Raw genomic sequence first — 20,487 nt, 5'->3', positions numbered from 1 at the left:
TTTGCCAGACCAATGGGTAAAGAGTTTTCCTTCTTCTCCCACGTCCATAAAGTATACTCCCGGATAGACTTTTTTGTCCTGGGAAGGGCGCTGATCCCGAAAGTGGCAGGAACGGAATACTCGGCTATAGCCATTTCAGATCACGCCCCACATTGGGTGGATCTGGATCTAGGAGAGGAGAAGGAGCAGCGCCCACTTTGGAGACTAGACATGGGACTACTGGCGGATGAGGGGGTATGTGGAAGGGTGAGGGGATGTATTGAAAGATACCTAGAGGTCAATGATGATGGAGCGGTCCAGGTGGGAGTAGTATGGGAGGCGATGAAGGCGGTGGTTAGGGGGGAGCTGATTTCCATAAGAGCCCACAAGGGGAAACAAGAGGGTAAAGAAAGGGAGAGACTGATTGGGGAGATTCTGAGGGTGGATAGGCAATATGCGGAGACCCCGGATAAAGGGCTATACAGGGAAAGACGGAGACTACAGACGGAGTTTGACCTGCTGACCACGGGTAAGGCGGAGACGCAGTGGAGGAAGGCACAGGGGATACAATACGAATATGGGGAAAAGGCGAGCCGATTGTTGGCCCAACAACTTAGGAAGAGGGGGGCGGCAAGAGAGATCGGAGGAGTTAGAGACGGGGCGGGAAGGATGGAGCAGAGAGCGGGGAGGGTGAACAAGGTGTTTAAGTCATTTTATGAGAGGCTGTACAAGTCCCAACCCCCGGAGGGGAAAGGGAATGATACACCTTTTGGACCAGCTGGAGTTCCCGAGGGTGGAGGTAGCAGGTCTGGGGGCGCAGATTGAGGTGGAGGAGGTGATTAAAGGAATTGGGAACATGCAAGCAGGAAAGGCCCCGGGACCAGATGGGTTCCCGGTGAACTTTTACAGGAAATATGTGGACCTACTGGCCCCACTTCTGACGAGGACCTTCAATGAGGCTAAGGAAAGGGAGACACTACCCCCGACAATGTCGGAGGCGACGATATCGTTGATCCTGAAACGAGACAAAGACCCGCTGCAGTGCGGATCATACAGGCCCATCTCCCTCCTAAGTGTAGACGACAAGTTGCTGGCCAAAGTGATGGCGACAAGGATAGAGGACTGTGTCCCAGGGGTGGTACATGACGACCGGACAGGGTTTGTTAAAGGGAGGCAATTGAATGCCAATATACGAAGGTTGCTGGGGGTGATGATGATGCCCCCATCGGAGGGGGAGGCGGAGATAGTGGTGGCGATGGATGCAGAGAAGGCATTTGATAGAGTGGAGTGGGACTACTTATGGGAGGTGCTGAAGAGATTTGGGTTTGGAGAGGGGTTCATCAGATGGGCTCAGCTCCTGTACGGGGCCCCGGTGGCAAGCGTGGTTACAAATAGGCAACGGTCGGACTATTTCCGATTACATAGGGGCACAAGACAGGGGTGCCCCCTGTCCCCGTTACTGTTCGCGTTGGCAATCGAGCCATTGGCCATAGCGCTGAGGGACTCTAAGAAGTGGAGGGGGTGCTCAGAGGAGGAGAGGAACATCGGGTGTCATTATATGCAGACGATTTGCTGCTATATGTGGCGGACCCAGTAGAGGGGATGCCAGAGGTAATGCAGATACTCAGGGAGTTTGGAGAGTTCTCGGGATATAAATTAAATATGGGAAAGAGCAAACTTTTTGTGATGCACCCCGGGGAACAGGGCAGGGGGATAGACGATCTGCCGCTGAGGAGAGTAGCAAGGGATTTTCGATACCTAGGGATTCAGGTGGCCAGGAACTGGGGAACCTTGCATAAACTTAACTTGACGCGACTGGTAGAGCAGATGGAGGAGGACTTTAAGAGGTGGGATATGGTGCCCCTGTCATTGGCGGGCAGGGTACAGGCGGTTAAAATGGTGGTCCTCCCGAGGTTTCTCTTCATGTTTCAGTGCCTCCCCATCCTGATTACAAATTTTTTGGGGTGGAGGATAGGTGTGGGAGGTGCGCGCGAAGCTCGGCGAACCACACCCACATGTTCTGGTCATGTCCGGCACTGCATGAGTTCTGGGTGGGTGTGGCAAGAGTGATCTCAAAGGTGGTGGGGGTCCGGGTGAAACCAGGCTGGGGGTTAGCTATATTTGGGGTTGCAGAAGAGCCGGGAGTGCAGGAGGTGAGAGAGGCCGACATTTTGGCCTTTGCATCCCTAGTAGCCCGACAAAGGATTCTACTTATGTGGAAAGAAGCAAAGCCCCCGGGCGTGGAGGCCTGGATAAACAACATGGCAGGGTTCATAAAACTGGAGCGAATAAAATATGCACTAAGAGGATCGGCTCAGGGGTTCACCAGGCGGTGGCAACCGTTCCTTGACTATCTCGCGGAGCGATAACGGAAAACAGGAAAGACAGCAGCAGCAACCCAGGGGGGAGGGGGAGGGAGGGTTTATTCTGTGTTTTGTTTTTTGTTCTTCTCTTTCTTTTTATGCTAGTTGTTTATATTTACTTCTACTGTATTATTATTTTTTTCTTCATTTGTTGTTAGTTTAATATATTATTTAAATAACGGTCAATGTACATTTTGTTACTAAGTTGTAAAAATGGAAAGATTTTTGATCGAAAAACTTTAATAAAATATATATTTTTAAAAATAACACATGGATATGGAGATAGTGTGGGGAAAAAGACATTGAATCATAGAATCATAGAATTTACAGTGCAGAAGGAGGCCATTCGGCCCATTGAGTCTGAACCGGCCCTTGGAAAGAGCACCCCCACCCTATCAGAGTAACCCCACCCAACCTTTTTGGACACTGAGGACAATTTAGCATGGCCAATCCACCTAACCAGCACATCTTTGGAGTGTGGGAGGAAACCGGAGGAAACCCACTCGGACTCAGGGAGAAAGTGCAAACTCCGCACAGACAGTGACCCAAGCCGGGAATCGAACCTGGTACCCTGGAACTGTGAAGCAACTGTGCTAACCACTGTGCTACCGTGAAGTGGATGATCAGCCATGATCGTATTGAATGGCAGCGCAGGCTCGATGGGCTGAATGGCCAACTCCTGCTCCGATGGTATAAAGATAGGTAGGAAAGTAAATTATGACGAGGACATAAGGAGACTACAAAGGATAGAGGTAGGTTACGTGAGTGGGAAAAGATCTGCTAAATGGAGAATAATGTGAGAAAATGAGAAATTGTCCATGTTGCCAGAAGAATAAAAAAGTTTCTGACCTGAGTAGTAAGTGATTGTAGAGCTCTGAGACTCGGAGGGATCTGGGTGTCCAAGAGCATGAATCACAAAGGGAATTGAATACAAAAGTAGGGAGGTGGTGCTTCAGTTATACAGGACATTGGTGAGACCACATCTGGAGCACTGTGTACAGTATTGCTCTCATTTAAGGAATGATGTCAATGTGTTGGAAGTAGTTCAGAGAAGATTTACTGACTCATACCTGGAATTGGAGGCTGGTCTTATGAGGAATGATTGGACAGGCTGGGCTTGTGTCCGATGGAATTTAGGTGACTTGATTGAAACGTATCAGATCCTGAGGGGCCTTGACAGGGTGGATGTGGAAAGGATGTTTCCTCTTGTGTGAAAATCTAGAAATTGGAGTAACTTTAAAAGTAACAACTTGTCCATTTAAGGCAGAGGAGAACTTTATTCTCGCAGAGGGTTGGGAGTCTGGAACTCTCTTCCTCAAAAGGCAGTGGAAGCAGAGTCTTTGAATATTTTCAAGACACAATTGGATAGATTCTTGATAAGCAAGGGGGTGAAAGGTTATCGTGGGGTCGGCGGGAATGTGGATTTGAGGTTACAATCAGATCAGCCGGGAACTTATTGAATGGCGGAGCAGGCTCGAGGGGCCGAGTGGCCTACTCCTGCTCCTAATTCGTATGTTATCACATCCTTTATAATAGATTGCAGCATTTTCCCTCCTACTGATGTCAGGCTAATGGGTCTGTGGTTCCCTGTTTTCTCTCTCCCTCATTAAATAGTGGGGTTATGTTTACCACCTTCCAATCTGCAGGAACCATTCCAGAATCTATAGAATTGTGAAAGATGATCACCAATGTATCCACTATCTCGACAGCCGCCTCTTTCAACACTCTGGGATGGAGAGCATAAGCTTTTGGGGATTTATTAACATTATCGGAGCTTTTCCAGTCGTTTTTATGTTTCTCGCCAGTTTGCTCTCATATTCTATTTTCTCTTTGAGTTTCTTGATCCTCCTTTGCTGAATTCTAAAACAAGTTCCCAATCCTCTGGGTTCCACTTATTTTGGCAACTATATGAGTGATAAGATCTCGTATTTTATCTTCAAAAATGACCCCAAGATCTGGTTGATTGGAGGTGTCCAAAAATACAACTTTATTGCTAATTATCCCCCTTGATTCTCTTCTATAAAAATAAATCAAATTCAGATCAAGGAATACATCAAAACATAATAAAGACAGTTGAACGAAAACATAAGAAAATATTAGGAAATCAATAGATGGTTCAGAATTTCTTAAAGCATGAATACAGAACAAACTTTAATCATGAAACTTTATTCTTAAATAAATTCTTGTCAATGGTCTCACCCCGATTGGTTTCAAATTCTCAGCTGATGCTTCCTGATTTATTTTAAAAACTCTCTGTCACATGGAACATGATTTGTCATCCAGGCAATGGTCATTACTTAAGATTCATTAATGTCTATCAAATTAATTAAATATCTACATGCTCCCGCCACGTGTACCAATCCTCTGAAGATAAGGTGTTCTGCAATAACCTTGCTTGTTGCTAAGCCTTTGCTACATTTTGTAAATGTTTCTGTTGCTCAGGCTGCGATACTTTTTCATTACTAGATGTATTTGTAGAACAATGTTTTATTCATTACGAGGGCTTTTATGCAACTTTTCTAGAAACCGTGTTAGATTCTGATACATATTAAGTTCCTGTGCAGCAATTCTCATATTTTTATCTGAAACAATGACTTTGCATTGTGAATATTCCATTTTCTGTCTGTATGTATACTGAATTTAAGAATTATACTGCATCGATTCTTCAAGATACCAATAAATCAGTGAAGCAATAAATCTGTAATCGATCAATGAGCCTCTTCCTTTGACCTAATGGAATCTTTAATTTTTCTTGTTAGCCACGGTTGCGTCACTATTCCTGTTGGATTTTTGTTTCTTAAAGGAATCTATATTTTATGTAAATATGTGATAATTCCTTAAATGCGATTGCCTATGTATCATTACACATTTTATTGTAAGTTCCCAATCAACTTGCCTCTCATAGCTTGACCGTTTCCTTCTGAGACAGAACCATGTAACCACAATGTAACCACCATAGCCTATCTTCATCTAAACCTGCATGCTTTGGGGTTCCAAATAGAAACAGGAACTATCTGTCATCTACCTTCCAAACACCCTTTCACTCTGTGATCCTTGTGAAATTTGAAGCCAAATATTTGCCACAAGGCTCAAGAGCATCAGCCCACTGGAGGCAAAGTCGTGAGACCGGCCAGTCCAGCAGAACGAAACCCTCCGACCCTCCCCATTGACCAACTGACAGAATGAACACAATGCTGTTCTGGGTGTAATTGAGAATAGCAACAATAACAGCAGAATCCAACCCCTGTAATCACTTGTGACCTTGTTGGTGTCTCAGCAGGTACAAGGGAACACAGAATCCCTTCCCACATTGAGTGCAGGTGAATGCTCACTCCCCGGGGTGAACTGGCTGATGTCTCCGCAGGGTGGATAAATGTCTGAATCCCTTCCCACACTGAGAGCAGGTGAACGGCTTCTCCTCCGTGTGAACTCGCCGGTGGGACGTCAGGCTGGCTGATTGATTGAATCTCTTCCCACACTGAGAGCAGCTGAATGGCCTCCCCCAGTGTGAATGCGCCGATGAGCTTCCAGTGCAGATGGGGCTTTGAATCCCTTCCCACAGTCCCGGCATTTCCACTGTTTCTCCATGTTTTGGGTCTCCTTGTGTCTCTCCAGGTTAGACAATTGAAGCCTTACTCATACAGAGAACATGTGTACAGTCCCTCCCCACTGTGAAGCTCTGTAACTGGTTGAAGCTCTTTCCACAGTCAGTGCTCTGGAACACTCTCACTCGGGTGTGTGTGCCCAAAGAATCAAGTGACTCTGTCAGATCAAGATGTGATGTTTGGGATTTCTGACCGTAATTCCTCCTTTTCTAATATCCTGGAAAAACAATTTACAAAATACATCTCTGTCAGTACAGGAGAGAAACTCCGAACAGACAGTTCTAGTTTCTCTGGAACATTCTTATATCTCAAAGAACAAAGAAATGTACAGCACAGGAACAGGCCCTTCGGCCCTCCAAGCCCGCGCCGACCATACTGCCCGACTAAACTACAATCTTCTACACTTCCTGGGTCCGTATCCTTCTATTCCCATCCTATTCATATATTTGTCAAGATGCCCCTTAAATGTCCCTATCGTCCCTGCTTCCACTACCTCCTCCGGTAGCGAGTTCCAGGCACCCACTACCCTCTGCGTAAAAAACTTGCCTCGTACATCTACTCTAAACCTTGCCCCTCTCACCTTAAACCTATGCCCCCTAGTAATTGCCCCTCTACCCTGGGGAAAAGCCTCTGACTATCCACTCTGTCTATGCCCCTCATAATTTTGTAGACCTCTATCAGGTCGCCCCTCAACCTCCTTCGTTCCAGAGAGAACAAACCGAGTTTATTCAATCGCTCCTCATAGCTTATGCCCTCCATACCAGGCAACATTCTGGTAAATCTCTTCTGCACCCTCTCTAAAGCCTCCACATCCTTCTGGTAGTGTGGCGACCAGAATTGAACACTATACTCCAAGTGTGGCCTAACTAAGGTTCTATACAGCTGCAACATGACTTGCCAATTCTTATACTCAATGCCCCGGCCAATGAAGGCAAGCATGCCGTATGCCTTCTTGACTACCTTCTCCACCTGTGTTGCCCCTTTCAATGACCTGTGGACCTGTACTCCTAGATCTCTTTGACTTTCAATACTCTTGAGGGTTCTACCATTCACTGTATATTCCCTACCTGCATTAGCCCTTCCAAAATGCATTACCTCACATTTGTCCGGATTAAACTCCATCTGCCATCTCTCCGCCCAAGTCTCCAGACAATCTAAATCCTGCTGTATCCTCAGACAGTCCTCATCGCTATCCGCAATTCCACCAACCTTTGTGTCGTCTGCAAACTTACTAATCAGACCAGTTACATTTTCCTCCAAATCATTTATATATACTACAAACAGCAAAGGTCCCAGCACTGATCCCTGTGGAACACCACTGGTCACAGCCCTCCAATTAGAAAAGCATCCCTCCATTGCTACCCTCTGCCTTCTATGGCCTAGCCAGTTCTGAATCCACCTTGCCAGCTCACCCCTGATCCCGTGTGACTTCACCTTTTGTACTAGTCTACCATGAGGGACCTTGTCAAAGGCCTTACTGAAGTCCATGTAGACAACATCCACTGCCCTACCTGCATCAATCATCTTAGTGACCTCCTCGAAAAACTCTATCAAGTTAGTGAGACACGACCTCACCTTCACAAAACCGTGCTGCCTCTCACTAATACGTCCATTTGCTTCCAAATGGGAGTAGATCCTGTCTCGAAGAATTCTCTCCAGTAATTTCCCTACCACTGAAGTAAGGCTCACCGGCCTGTAGTTCCCGGGATTATCCTTGCTACCCTTCTTAAACAGAGGAACAACATTGGCTATTCTCCAGTCCTCCGGGACATCCCCTGAAGACAGCGAGGATCCAAAGATTTCTGTCAAGGCCTCAGCAATTTCCTCTCCAGCCTCCTTCAGTATTCTGGGGTAGATCCCATCAGGCCCTGGGGACTTATCTACCTTAATATTTTTTAAGACACCCAACACCTCGTCTTTTTGGATCACAATGTGACCCAGGCTATCTACACCCCCTTCTCCAGACTCAACATCTACCAATTCCTTCTCTTTGGTGAATACTGATGCAAAGTATTCATTTAGTACCTCGCCCATTTCCTCTGGCTCCACACATAGATTCCCTTGCCTATCCTTCAGTGGGCCAACCCTTTCCCTGGCTACCCTCTTGCTTTTTATGTACGTGTAAAAAGCCTTGGGATTTTCCTTAACCCTATTTGCCAATGACTTTTCATGACCCCTTCTAGCCCTCCTGACTCCTTGCTTAAGTTCCTTCCTACTTTCCTTATATGCCACACAGGCTTCGTCTGTTCCCAGCCTTTTAGCCCTGACAAATGCCTCCTTTTTCTTTTTGACGAGGCCTACAATATCACTCGTCATCCAAGGTTCCCGAAAATTGCCGTATTTATCTTTCTTCCTCACAGGAACATGCCTGTCCTGTATTCCCTTCAACTGACACTTGAAAGCCTCCCACATGTCAGATGTTGATTTGCCCTCAAACATCCGCCCCCAATCTATGTTCTTCAGTTCCCGCCTAATATTGTCATAATTAGCCTTCCCCCAATTTAGCACATTCATCCTCGGACCACTCTTATCCTTGTCCACCAGTACTTTAAAACTTACTGAATTGTGGTCACTGTTACCGAAATGCTCCCCTACTGAAACATCTACCACCTGGCCGGGCTCATTCCCCAATACCAGGTCCAGTACCGCCCCTTCCCTAGTTGGACTGTTTACATATTGTTTTAAGAAGCCCTCCTGGATGCTCCTTACAAACTCCGCCCCGTCTAAGCCCCTGGCACTAAGTGAGTCCCAGTCAATATTGGGGTAGTTGAAGTCTCCCATCACCACAACCCTGTTGTTTTTACTCTTTTCCAAAATCTGTCTACCTATCTGCTCCTCTATCTCCCGCTGGCTGTTGGGAGGCCTGTAGTATACCCCCAACATTGTGACTGCACCCTTCTTATTCCTGATCTCTACCCATATAGCCTCACTGCCCTCTGAGGTGTCCTCTCGCAGTATAGCTGTGATATTCTCCCGAACAAGTAGCGCAACTCCGCCTCCCCTTTTACATCCCCCTCTATCCCGCCTGAAACATCTAAATCCTGGAACGTTTAGCTGCCAATCCTGCCCTTCCCTCAACCAGGTCTCTGTAATGGCAATAACATCATAGTTCCAAGTAGTAATCCAAGCTCTAAGTTCATCTGCCTTACCCGTAATGCTCCTTGCATTAAAACATATGCACTTCAGGCCACCAGACCCGCTGTGTTCAGCAACCTTTCCCCGTCTGCTCTGCCTCAGAGCCACACTGTCCCTATTCCCTAGTTCTCCCTCAATGCTCTCACCTTCTGACCTATTGCTCCCGTACCCACCCCCCTGCCATACTAGTTTAAACCCTCCCGTGTGACACTAGCAAACCTCGCGGCCAGGATATTTATGCCTCTCCGGTTTAGATGCAACCCGTCCATCTTATACAGGTCACACCTGCCCCGGAAGAGCTCCCAGTGGTCCAGAAAACGGAAACCCTCCCTCCTACACCAGCTGTTTAGCCACGTGTTTGTCTGCTCTATCTTCCTATTTCTAGCCTCACTGGCACGTGGCACAGGGAGTAATCCCGAGATTACAACCCTCGAGGTCCTGTCCTTTAACTTTCTGCCTAGCTCCCTGAACTCCTGCTGCAGGACCTCATGAAATCTCATTCCCCAAAAGCTGTAAATCTCCGTCCCACACACTCTCCCTCCACTCACTGTATCTAATATTCACCCTCCCAATTCTCCTGAAGGTGCTGATTCAGGCTGATTGACAGATCCCTGCTCACTGCTTCCTGTCCTGGACACAGAGATCAGAACAAATAGGAGCTGCAGTCGGCCATTTAGCCCATTTACCTTGCTCAACCCTTTATTTATCGAATGAGGAATAGTTGAGGACTCTGGGTCTGTACTCATTGGAGTTTGGAAGGATCAGGGGGGATCTTATTGAAACGTACAGGATACTGCGAGGCCTGGATAGAGTGGACATGGAGAGGATGTTTCCATTTGTGGGAAAAACTAGAACCAGAGGACACAATCTCAGACTAAAGGGACGATCCTTTAAAACAAATGTGGGGAGGAATTTCTTCAGCCAGAGGTGGTGAATCTGTGGAACTCTTTGCCGCATTTGAGTTTTCCTCATTTGGGAAGGCCCACGTGCCTCGGACACCAACGACATGGCCGGTAGGGACAAGCCCCACCATCAAGGTAGCGAATTTAATTGGACATTATCAATCAAAGCCAAATCACTGAGTGTCTTTAAGACAGAGATAGATAGGTTCTTGATTAATAAGGGGATCAGGGGTTATGGGGAGAAGGCAGGAGAATGGGGATGAGAAAATATCAACCATGATTGAATGGCAGAGCAGACTCGATGGGCCGAGTGGCCTAATTCGGCTCCTCTGTCTTATTAGTGTCACAAGTAGGCTGACATTAACGCTGCAATGAAGTTACTGTGAAAATTAGGGCTGAACCTATCCAACCTTGGCTCCCTTATACAATTGAAATCCCCACCAGCCCTCCCATAATCAGCTGGTGAGAATCCAAATCCTCGATTTGACCATCTTGAAGGCAGTGCTGGATAGATTCTTGATAAGCAAGGGAGTGAAAGGTTATCGGGGGGTCGGTAGGAATGAGGAGTTGAGGTTACAATCAGATCAGCTGTGAACTTATTGAGGGGAGCCTGCTCCACAGTTTGGTACTGGGATGCAGAATGTATTTAACCCATCACCCGACTCATTCCACTTCCCTTTCTCTTTCCTCTTTTTCCGAGGTCATGTTTGGCTGATCCCACATGCTATTTACACTTATGAACCTTTTGGTGTTTGCTGCTACACAAAATCGGGCTGCCCTAAAATTCTGCGCCTTCAGTGAACGTCTGAGCGCCCGGGACAAAACTGAGTAGAACCGACCCCTGTAAAATTCGGCCGGTTAAGAAAGCTTCAACCACTGTATTACGTTTTAAAAATTTTTTTAAAATAAATTTAGAGTACCCCATTTTATTTTTCCAATTAAGGGGCAATTTAGCGTGGCCAATCCACCTAACCTGAACATCTTTGGGTTGTGGGGGTGAAACCAAAGCAGGCACAGAATGTGCAAACTCCACACGGACAGTGACCCAGGGCCGGGATTCGAATCCGGGTCCTCAGCGCCGTAGTCCCAGTGCTAACCACTTGGCCACGTTACGCCCCATCACTGTATTAAGTTGATCTTTTCTCTACATCTTGCGACAACGTAACATTATATTCTGCAGTCTCTCCTTCCTTCCCTATTTACGGTATGCATTGTTTATACTGCATGCAAGAAACAATACTTTTCACTGTATCTTAATACATGTGACAATAATAAATCCAATCCAATCAAAAAAACTACATTTACATCATCATCAAAACATATACACAAGGGCAGGCAAAGAATTATACAGTCAATAGAAAAGACGATCTAGCCTGTGTCTATTCTGCACTGGTTGCCTGCTCACTTAAGGGATTTGTTTCTTCGGACCCTTTGATGTCCTCTCCTGGTCTTCAGAAGATGTCTATCCCCTGGAAGGTGTTATAGTCTCTTTTGCAGACAGAAGATTAGGAGCAGCAAGGGGTTCTTCAGCAATCTCGGTTTCTGCGGATTGACCAGAAGTCGCAGTCACATGATCGGGTAGTATGGATGGCGGTTCATCCTGAGGTAGTTCTAGCTCACACGGTACTGGCACATTGATGGGTGTCACTAACAACTGATCTGTGTCGTCTCCACACTCGCTCATCTTCAGTTTGCACAGTGTAGGAGACAGGGCCAGTTTCAGACAACACAGTTACAGGGACCCTCTTCTCGCTGGTGGAGCAGCTGCAGACCAAAACCTGCTCTCCTAGTCCAAAAAAGCATCTTTTGGGATTCCTTTCTCTTCTTCAGGTTTGTGACTGCTGATTGTGTTCCACTATCTCAGATGTCTCCAGGGGAAATGTTGATCAGATGTCATTCTCAGCTTCCTCTTCAGTCGTAGTAAAGCTGGGGAACTGAGTGGTCGTGTGTGTTGCGAGACGTTGCCAAGAAACTGTTTAGTCGGCAATTTAATGAAACTTGGTCCTTGAAGGTTTTCAGTGCATCTTCATGGACTGGACAAACCTTTCGGCTGAACCATTTGTGGATGGGTGGTAAGGTGCTGATTTTAAGCGTTGGATACCACTCATCATTAGATAGTTCTCAAACTCCTGAGCTGTGAATTGTGGACCATTATCACTCACAATTTGTTCTAGTGTCCCAAATCTGGCGGGAAAATCACATCGAGATTTTCGATGGTTTGTTCCGCAGTTGATTTCATTAGGACCACCTCAGGCCATTTGGAGTGTGTATCTATGACAACCATCAACATGTGCCCCTCGTATGGCCCTGCAAAGTCAATGTGTAACACCATGGTTGAAGTCTCCCTGCTGCCAATGAAAGAAAACCTTTTGTGGCCCAAAATAGTTAAGGGCCTGTGGGCCGTTAGCAATGTGAAGTGACGACCACAGAGATATTGGTGAAATCTTCTCGCACCATAAATAATACTCAGTGCCTCCTTCTCCAACTGGACGTAATCTGATTCAGCACTTGTTAAGGTATGTGACAGAAGCTATTGGTCTTTCTTCCCCTGAAGGTGGTATGTGTGACACCACCATCCCAACACCGTACGGGGAGACACCATTGGTAAGTTGTGGTGGTAACTTTGGGTTGAAATGGACCAACGCTCCTGAATACTTCAGTGTTTCTTTAACTGACTGATGTGCTTTTTCACACTCTGCTGTCCATTGCTATGCCTGTTTTATGCACAACAAATTAGGTCATGGTTTAAGCAGGGTTTTGAATCAAATTTCTCATATTGGTTAATTAACCTGAGGAATGATCTTAACTGTGTTACATTCATTGATCATGGATCCTCCATGATAGCCTCCACATTCTTAGCTGCCTTCTCTTAGAATGGTGAGCAAATGTGGAGATTCAGCCTCAACATTCATTTGCAGGTAAGCCTGCGATAGGTAAATTTTACTGAGTTTCTGTCCTCCTGCTAGGCCGATGAACAAAACCTCAATCAACAGTAGCAGTTATTGATCCGCACATAAAAAAACGGATTGATGGTTGTTTTAAAATCTCTGTAAATGCGTATAGTCCTGTCCTGCTTCATTACAGGCACAATAGAGGCTGCACAGCCACGAGCGGTGATGAGTTGACTAGTAGTTAATTAATACACTAATCTTCAATTAATACATTTGGTTAATATAAGATCCGATGGTTCAAAAAAACAATTTGTGGAAAATAATAGTTTTTTTTCTTACTAATCTTGAATGGATTCAGCAATGAGCCTTATTCTTGACACAGAATTTGACAGAATATGATGTCATGCAGTTTATTAAAATTAGGAAATATTCTCTTCGTTTAAATAATATCTGGTGTCTCTGCTGTTTCTCAGAACATTTAGGTATTATTTTTAAAAATACATACATCTATGTTAGCTTCCTTGACCTTGTTCTTTATGACAGCGAATACGTTATTTAAGTGATTGATTACCGAAGCCTACATACAGTTTGCTAAATTACAACGGTGATTACACTTCATTGGCTGTGAAACATTTTAGGACGTCATGTGCAAAATTTTAAGTTGTCCAGGAATTAGATATATTACACTCAATTCCTTCATCAAGATGATTAATAAAATTTCACTCTTCAATTTCTGTGATACCCATATAATTGTCACCATTTTGAAAACTCTTGTGAAAATCCAAACACTGTGTCCTGAATGATTTGCTTAAAAACACAGCGAGTTGTTGTGATTTGGAATGTGCGCCTGAAAACAACGCAAGAAGCAGTTTCAACTGTTGTCTTTCAAAAGGGAACTGGACAGATTCTTGAACGGACAGGAAAATTGCAGGGTGATGGTTTTAATTGGATAGCTCAGCCAAAGCATGAGCCGGTTGGGCGGAATGGCCTCCTGTGCACTCTGAGCTTCGTGTGCATTTAAACCGAGTAGTAATGAGCTGGAACCCATTTCCTATGAGGCCGGGAGAAGCCTGGATGACAGGATGGTTATAAATGGAACTTGGATCAGTACTTTAGGGAAATATACCTGCAGAGATATAGGGATAGAACGTGGAAATAGAACTGACTGGTTTACTCTACGCAGAGCCAGCATGGCCTGGTTCCGAGTGGCTCCATTCTCTACCCTCATAAACCTACATACTAAAGAGAGAAATTTCATCACCTCCAGTCTCTCCAATTGAAAGCAGAAGCGCATCTGAATCCAACCATTGTCATCACTTGTGAACTCGTGGTGTGTCAGCAGGTGGCGTGAGTGAGTCAATCCCTTCCCACACTCCGTGCAGGTGAACAGGCTCTCCCCGGTGTGAACTCGCCGATGTCTCAGAATGCCGGACGACATTTTAAATCTCTTTGCGCAGTGAGAGCAGCTAAATGGTTTGTTCTCGGTGTGAATACGCTGGTGGACCCTCAGAACTGCAGCATTTTTGAAGCCCTTCCCACATTCCGAGCATTTAAAGGGTCTTTCATTAGTGTGAGTGACCTGGTGTACAAGCAGGCTGGATGACTGAGTGAATCACTGCTTACACATGGAGCAGGTGAATGGCCCCTCCCCAGTGTGAACTCGCTGGTGTCCGCAGGGCCGATACATCACTGAATCTCTTCCCACACTCAGAGCAGACGGATGGCCTCCCCAGTGTGTACCCGCTGATGTGTAACTAAGTTGGAAGAATTCCTAAATCTCTGCCCACAACTTGAGCAGGTGAATGGCCTCTCACCGGTGTGAACTCGCTTGTGTATCTGTAGATAAGTTGACCGATTGAATTCTTTTCCACACTCAATGCAGGTGAAGAGCCTCTCCCCAGTATGAACTCGTCAGTGTGTCTGTAAGTTGGATGAATGACTGATCCCTTCCCACATTGAGGACAGGTGAACGGCCTTTCCCCAGTGTGACTGCGGCAAAGAATTTCCAACTTAGATGGGGCTGTGAATCCCTTCCCACATAGAGAGCAGGTGAACGGCCTCTCTCCGGTGTGAATGCGACGATGCGTTTCCAGCACAGATGGAGATCTGAAACCCTTCCCAGCCACCACATTTGCACACTTTCTTCATGATGTGGATGCATTTGTGACTCTGCAGGTTGGACAATCAGTTCAAATGTCATCCACACACAGAACACGTGTACGGTCTTTCCCCGCTGTGAAGAATGTGATAAATTTCTTCTGCTTTTTAATTAGTTAAAGCTCTTTCCACAGTCAGTGAACTGGAACACTCACTCGAGTGTGTGTGTCTTGGTGCTTTTCCAGTCACACTGATGATTAAAATCTTTTGAAGCAGACAGAACAGAAAACATTTCTCCTTCCCGCCTTCAAAGGCTGATGATATGCCGGTCGCAAGGAAACGAGTGAATCTTATCAGATCGAGACATGACATTTGAGATTTCTGTCTGTAATTCTTCCTCTTCTAATATCCTGGAAAAACAATGTACAAAAGTTATCACTTTCAGTACAGGATCGAGATTCAGACAGATATATGTCTATATTACTGGACTAAAAACTATAGAATCTACTGCGCAGAAGGAGGCCATTTGGCCCATCGAGTCTGCACCGGTCCTTACATAGAGCACCCTACTCAAGCCCACGTCTCTACCCTGTCCCCGTAACTGTCACCCAGTAACCCCCACTTAATCTTTTTAGACACTAAGGGCAATTTAGCATGGCCAATCCACCTAACCGACACGGCAGCATGGTACCACAGTTGTCAGCACAATTGCTTCACCACTCCAGAGTCCCAGGTTCGATTCCTGGCTTGGGTCACTGTCTGTGCAGAGTTTGCATGTTCTCCCCGTGTCTGCGTGGGTTTCCTCCGGGTGCTCCGGTTTCCTCACGCAGTCCAAAGATGTGCAGGTTAGGTGGATTGGCCATGATAAATTGCCCTTAGTGTCCAAAAAGAGTTGATGCGATTACTGGGTTACGGGGATAGGGTGGAGGAGTGGGCTTAGGTAGGGTCCCCTTTCCAAGGGCTGATGCAGACTCGATGGGCTGAATGGCCTCCTTCTGGACTGTAAATTCTATGATTCTGCATCTTTGGACTGTGGGAGGAAACCGGAGCACCCAGAGGAAACCCACGCAGGAACGGGGAGACTGTATGGACTCCGCACAGACAGCAACCCAAGCTGGGAATCGAACCTGGTACCCTGGAGCTGTGAAGTAACTATGCTAACCACTATGCTACCAGACTGCCTCTAAAAAATGTGTTCTGCCTCTAAAAATGTGCAGTAAGAAGTCTGACAACACCAGGTTAAAGTCCAACAGGTTTGTTTCAATGTCACTAGCTTTCGGAGCGCTGCTCCTTCCTCAGGTGAATGAAGAGGTATGTTCCAGAAACATATATATATAGACAGATTCAAAGGTGCCAGACAATGCTTGGAATACGAGCATTAGCAGGTGATTAAATCTTTACAGATCCAGAGATGGGGTAACCCCAGGTTAAAGAGGTGTGAATTGTCTCAAGCCACGACAGTTGGTAGGATTTCGCAGGCCAGATGGTGGGGGATGAATGTAATGCGACATGAATCCCAGGTCCCAGACTTCTTACTGTGCTCATCCCAGTCCAACGCCAGCATCTCCACATCTAAAAATGTGGTTAACATACAGACTCGATTCCCTTTCGTCCCCTTCAATTGCTGCAAATCACCAATTGAAGGTCAGAATAAGAAAATGAATGGAAAGGAGAGAAAATAAAGTCTTTTACTCACAGATGTTGGAGACAGAAGGAGGTTTCAGTCTGTGTGAAGGTCAATCTTTGTTCAAACAAAACCGCGCTCTGATTGGCTGGAGGACCAGAGTCCTTCCGGTTCTCCAATATTTTCCATTGGTTGCCGGCAGCCTGAAAACAATGGGCAACGATGTCACGTGGCGCTGGAAGAACTTTTGACTTTGGAACGCGGACAATTTGGCCAATGGGATTAGCACTATCCTGCACATGCGCAGCTGCCCCTCATGCAGTCCCGGGCTGTCCGCCCGTGCGGCGGATAGAGCGGTTTACCCATCGTGCGGCATTGTGGGAGGCCCGTCCGCCATTGCTCACCCGGAGCCCAGTCTCCTGGGATTGGAATGAATAGCGTCACTCTGACACAACGTACATATGGGTGGTCACTGGATTTGATTGTGACGCCCCCCTTAGTAAAACAGTTTCTTAACTTCAGGTGTAAAGATTTAGATACCTAGATGACATATTGGGAAGGGCAATGGGTGAATGTGAAACTGAACCCGAGAGTCACCACCTTTAGGGGAGGAGAATTGGGGAAAAGTAAGATAACATAGTGGGATGAATTAGTGTCACAATCAATAGCGAGTGTGTGGGTGACAGAGATTTATTGGTTAAGAGGGAGAAGGTTTCTGCTCTTGTTGCTGCTGTTCAGGACCAAACCTTATTCATTTGAAAGGTTGGGGCTCGTTTTTGCTGATGTTAGAGACCACTGTAACTGGGCTGTAGTTTAATGCTCTGGATTTAAGTCCAATGAACCAGATTTGCGTTGAACTCCCTGTATCATGTTCTTGATGTGGGATAGTTGGAACTTTGATTTGCTGGGTTAACAGTGTATCTTTAAGAACTGCTGTTTGTGATCTCTCCTTATTCATTCAGGGACTCCCAGGTCGGACAATCCCGCTGCCAGCAGGGGCGGCGCATATACAACTGGTGCAGCGGGACAGAGAATCCCACCCATGGTTTTCCTTTTAAGGTTTCAGAGGCAAATGATCAAAATATTATCAAGAAAAAGGCAACTTATTCATCTCATCTACAAGTCCCTGAATCTCACTGGAATATAGGTGGACACCAGATTGTTACATTCCAGTTAACTACATCCAAGGTGAGTTATTCCAATTCCTTTCTGTCCAGGACAATCAAACATTCCCATCTGATCCCAGGTATTAACATATTCTGTTTGTTTATTCTTTATTATCGATGTCAGGCAGGGGTTGTTCACCTTGGAGCAAAGGAGGTTGTGGGGAGATTTGATAGAGGGGGACAAGGTTATGATAGAGTTAGGTAAGGTGGATAAAGAAAAGCTATTCCCATTAGCTGATGGGACAAGGATGAGGGGGACACAGATTTCAGGTTTTGGGTAAGTGTTTCAGGGGGATGTGAGGGAGAATATTTTTAAAAAATTTTTTTAAAAAATAATTTTTATTAAAGGTTTTCATAAAATATCCAGAACAAAATGAGAAAGAAAAAAGAACCCAACAGGGTTAAGTACAAAACACAATCTAAAAAAAGCAACCCCCCAAACCCCTCCCCCCCCCCGTACCTGAATAATAAATTAACATTAACACCCCGACTTAAGACAACAGGTGTATACAATCCCTCAGACCCTTCCAGTGTAAATAACATAAACAAAAATAAAGTAACCCCCCCCCCCCCCACCCCCCGAGCTGCTGCTGCCATTGACCAATGTCTAGCGTTCTGCCAGAAAGTCTAAGAACGGTCGCCACCGCCTAAAGAACCCTTGTACCGACCCTCAAGGCGAATTTCAACCTCTCCAATTTAATGAACCCTGCCATATCGCTGATCCAGGATTCCACGCTTGGGGGCCTCGTATCTTTCCACTGAAGGAGAATCCTTCGGCGGGCTACCAGGGACGCAAAGGCCAGAATTCCGGCCTCTTTCGCCTCCTGCACTCCCGGCTCCTCTGCCACCCCAAATATTGCGAGCCCCCAGCCCGGTTTGACCTGGGTCCTACCACCCTCGACACCGTCCTCGCTACGCCCTTCTAAAATTCCTCCAGCGCTGGGCATGCCCAGAACATATGGGTGTGATTTGCTGGGCTCCCTGAGCCCCTAACACACCTGTCCTCACCCCCAAAGAACCTGCTCATCCTTGTCCCGGTCATGTGTACCCTGTGCAGCACCTTAAACTGTATGAGGCTGAGCCTCGCGCATGAAGAGGAAGAGTTCACCCTCCCTAGGGCATCTGCCCACGTCCCCTCTTCGATCTCCTCTCCCAACTCCTCCTCCCACTTACCTTTCAACTCCACCACCGAGGCCTCCTCCTCCTCCTGCATCACCTGGTAAGTTTCCAAGATCTTCCCCACTCCCACCCACTCCCCCCGAGAGCACCCTGTGTGAGGGAGAATATTTTTACACAGCGAGTGGTAATGACCTGGAACTCTCTGCCCAAGGGGGTGGAGGAATTGGAGATAATGACCAATTTCAAAATGAAATTGATGGGCACTGGAAGGAAATAAACTTGCAGGGGAACGGGGACATCGAGGGGGAATGGGACTGACTGGATTGTTCTACAGTCAGCATGGACACCAGTTACTGAATAGACCTTGTTGAAGGTAACTTTGTGACATTGAACCTGAATCTGTGCAGCTGTTGATCAAAACAAACAACTTTTTCATCAAATATTTCTGACTCTTGACCAATGGGAAAAGTGTTACCAGCTTCCCCACAACAAATTGAAGCAATCAGCTTGAAGCCTCTTCTAACGATGAACTAAAACTTGTATCAAACAGGGTGTCCGGGAATAGCTGGTAATCTGACCCCTTCCTGACCTTAATACCAGTTTTTTTTAATTCTTAAAGCTACAGTACAGTATTCGACACTTAAAGAGACATGCCACTGAAGACATTTCATCACCGAGCTTACGTACAGTACAATTTATTAATTACATAAACGTGTTAATGAGGTGATGTCTAACTGATCCTGATGGCTGACTCCAGCTATTCTCCATGGAATCACCGCTCTTTTTAGTTACTACAATGTACTGACATCACCAAACCTAAACACGTAGAGCTTCCATACTCATCGATCCCCAAACAGGCTGAATGTGCCCCGGTGCCCAAAGTGGGGAGTCACAGGAACAGGGTACAGAGGAGCCAAAGAGAACCCAGTTGGGTCCAGAACATTGTGAACATCCTTTTACTCTGGTTGTCTTTGATCCTCAAGCCATTTTCTGCTTTTTTTAAACCATGTTCGGTTTCATTAATAAACTTGTATCAGGAAAAATATTTGATTTTTCTGGACTTTTCATGATTAGATTGATGCACTTTAAGGAAAGTGGGTGAGAGGGGTTGACAGGCTCTTCAACAGAAAGTGAGTCCCTCGAAGATAATTGGCAAAGTAGCCTGAGGGGGAGATGAGATTTTATTTTATTTTTTGACACAGCGAGTTGTTCTGATCTGCCTGAAAGCAGATTCAATTGTATCTTTCCAAAGAGTAAATACTTGAAAAGGAAGAATTTGCAGGGCTGTGGGGAAAGGGCAGAGCAGTTGGATGAATCAGAGAATCCTTTTAAAGAGATAGCAGGGGCACGATGGGCTGAATGGTCTCCTCCTGCAGCCTGTGAATCTGAGCCTGCTGCTTTTGTGCAGGTTAAAAGGGACAGATTTCATTGCAGCCTCTTTCCTGTATATGTATTTAAAGGGACAAGTTTCTCTTCAGCTCTGAGTGACTGATATAACAATTGGTTGGAGACCCATTTCCCAGTCAGTCCTCCAGCACCTTCCTGTCTCTCTATTAGTGCGATGCCCATGGCAGTTTCCCAATTGGTGCGCAGGCCCCGTTATTCT

At 46.0% G+C, this 20,487-nt stretch overlaps 1 protein-coding gene and 1 long non-coding RNA gene across 2 annotated transcripts in view; one reads left to right on the top strand and one right to left on the bottom strand.

The window, feature by feature from the left end:
* Window positions 1–20,487, bottom strand: part of LOC140422076 (uncharacterized) — a 329,884-nt gene that overhangs the window by 58,219 nt on the left and 251,178 nt on the right. The gene's annotated exons all lie outside the window — the stretch shown is intronic.
* On the top strand, window positions 17,170–19,914 carry LOC140422116 (uncharacterized). Its single transcript, XR_011947264.1, has 3 exons — window positions 17,170–17,222; window positions 17,559–17,784; window positions 19,501–19,914. It is a non-coding gene; the product is annotated as an uncharacterized lncRNA (long non-coding RNA).

Source organism: Scyliorhinus torazame, chromosome 5 (assembly GCF_047496885.1).
Source record: "Scyliorhinus torazame isolate Kashiwa2021f chromosome 5, sScyTor2.1, whole genome shotgun sequence".
Lineage (NCBI taxonomy): Eukaryota > Metazoa > Chordata > Chondrichthyes > Carcharhiniformes > Scyliorhinidae > Scyliorhinus > Scyliorhinus torazame.
This window is presented reverse-complemented; position numbering and strand designations above follow the sequence as displayed.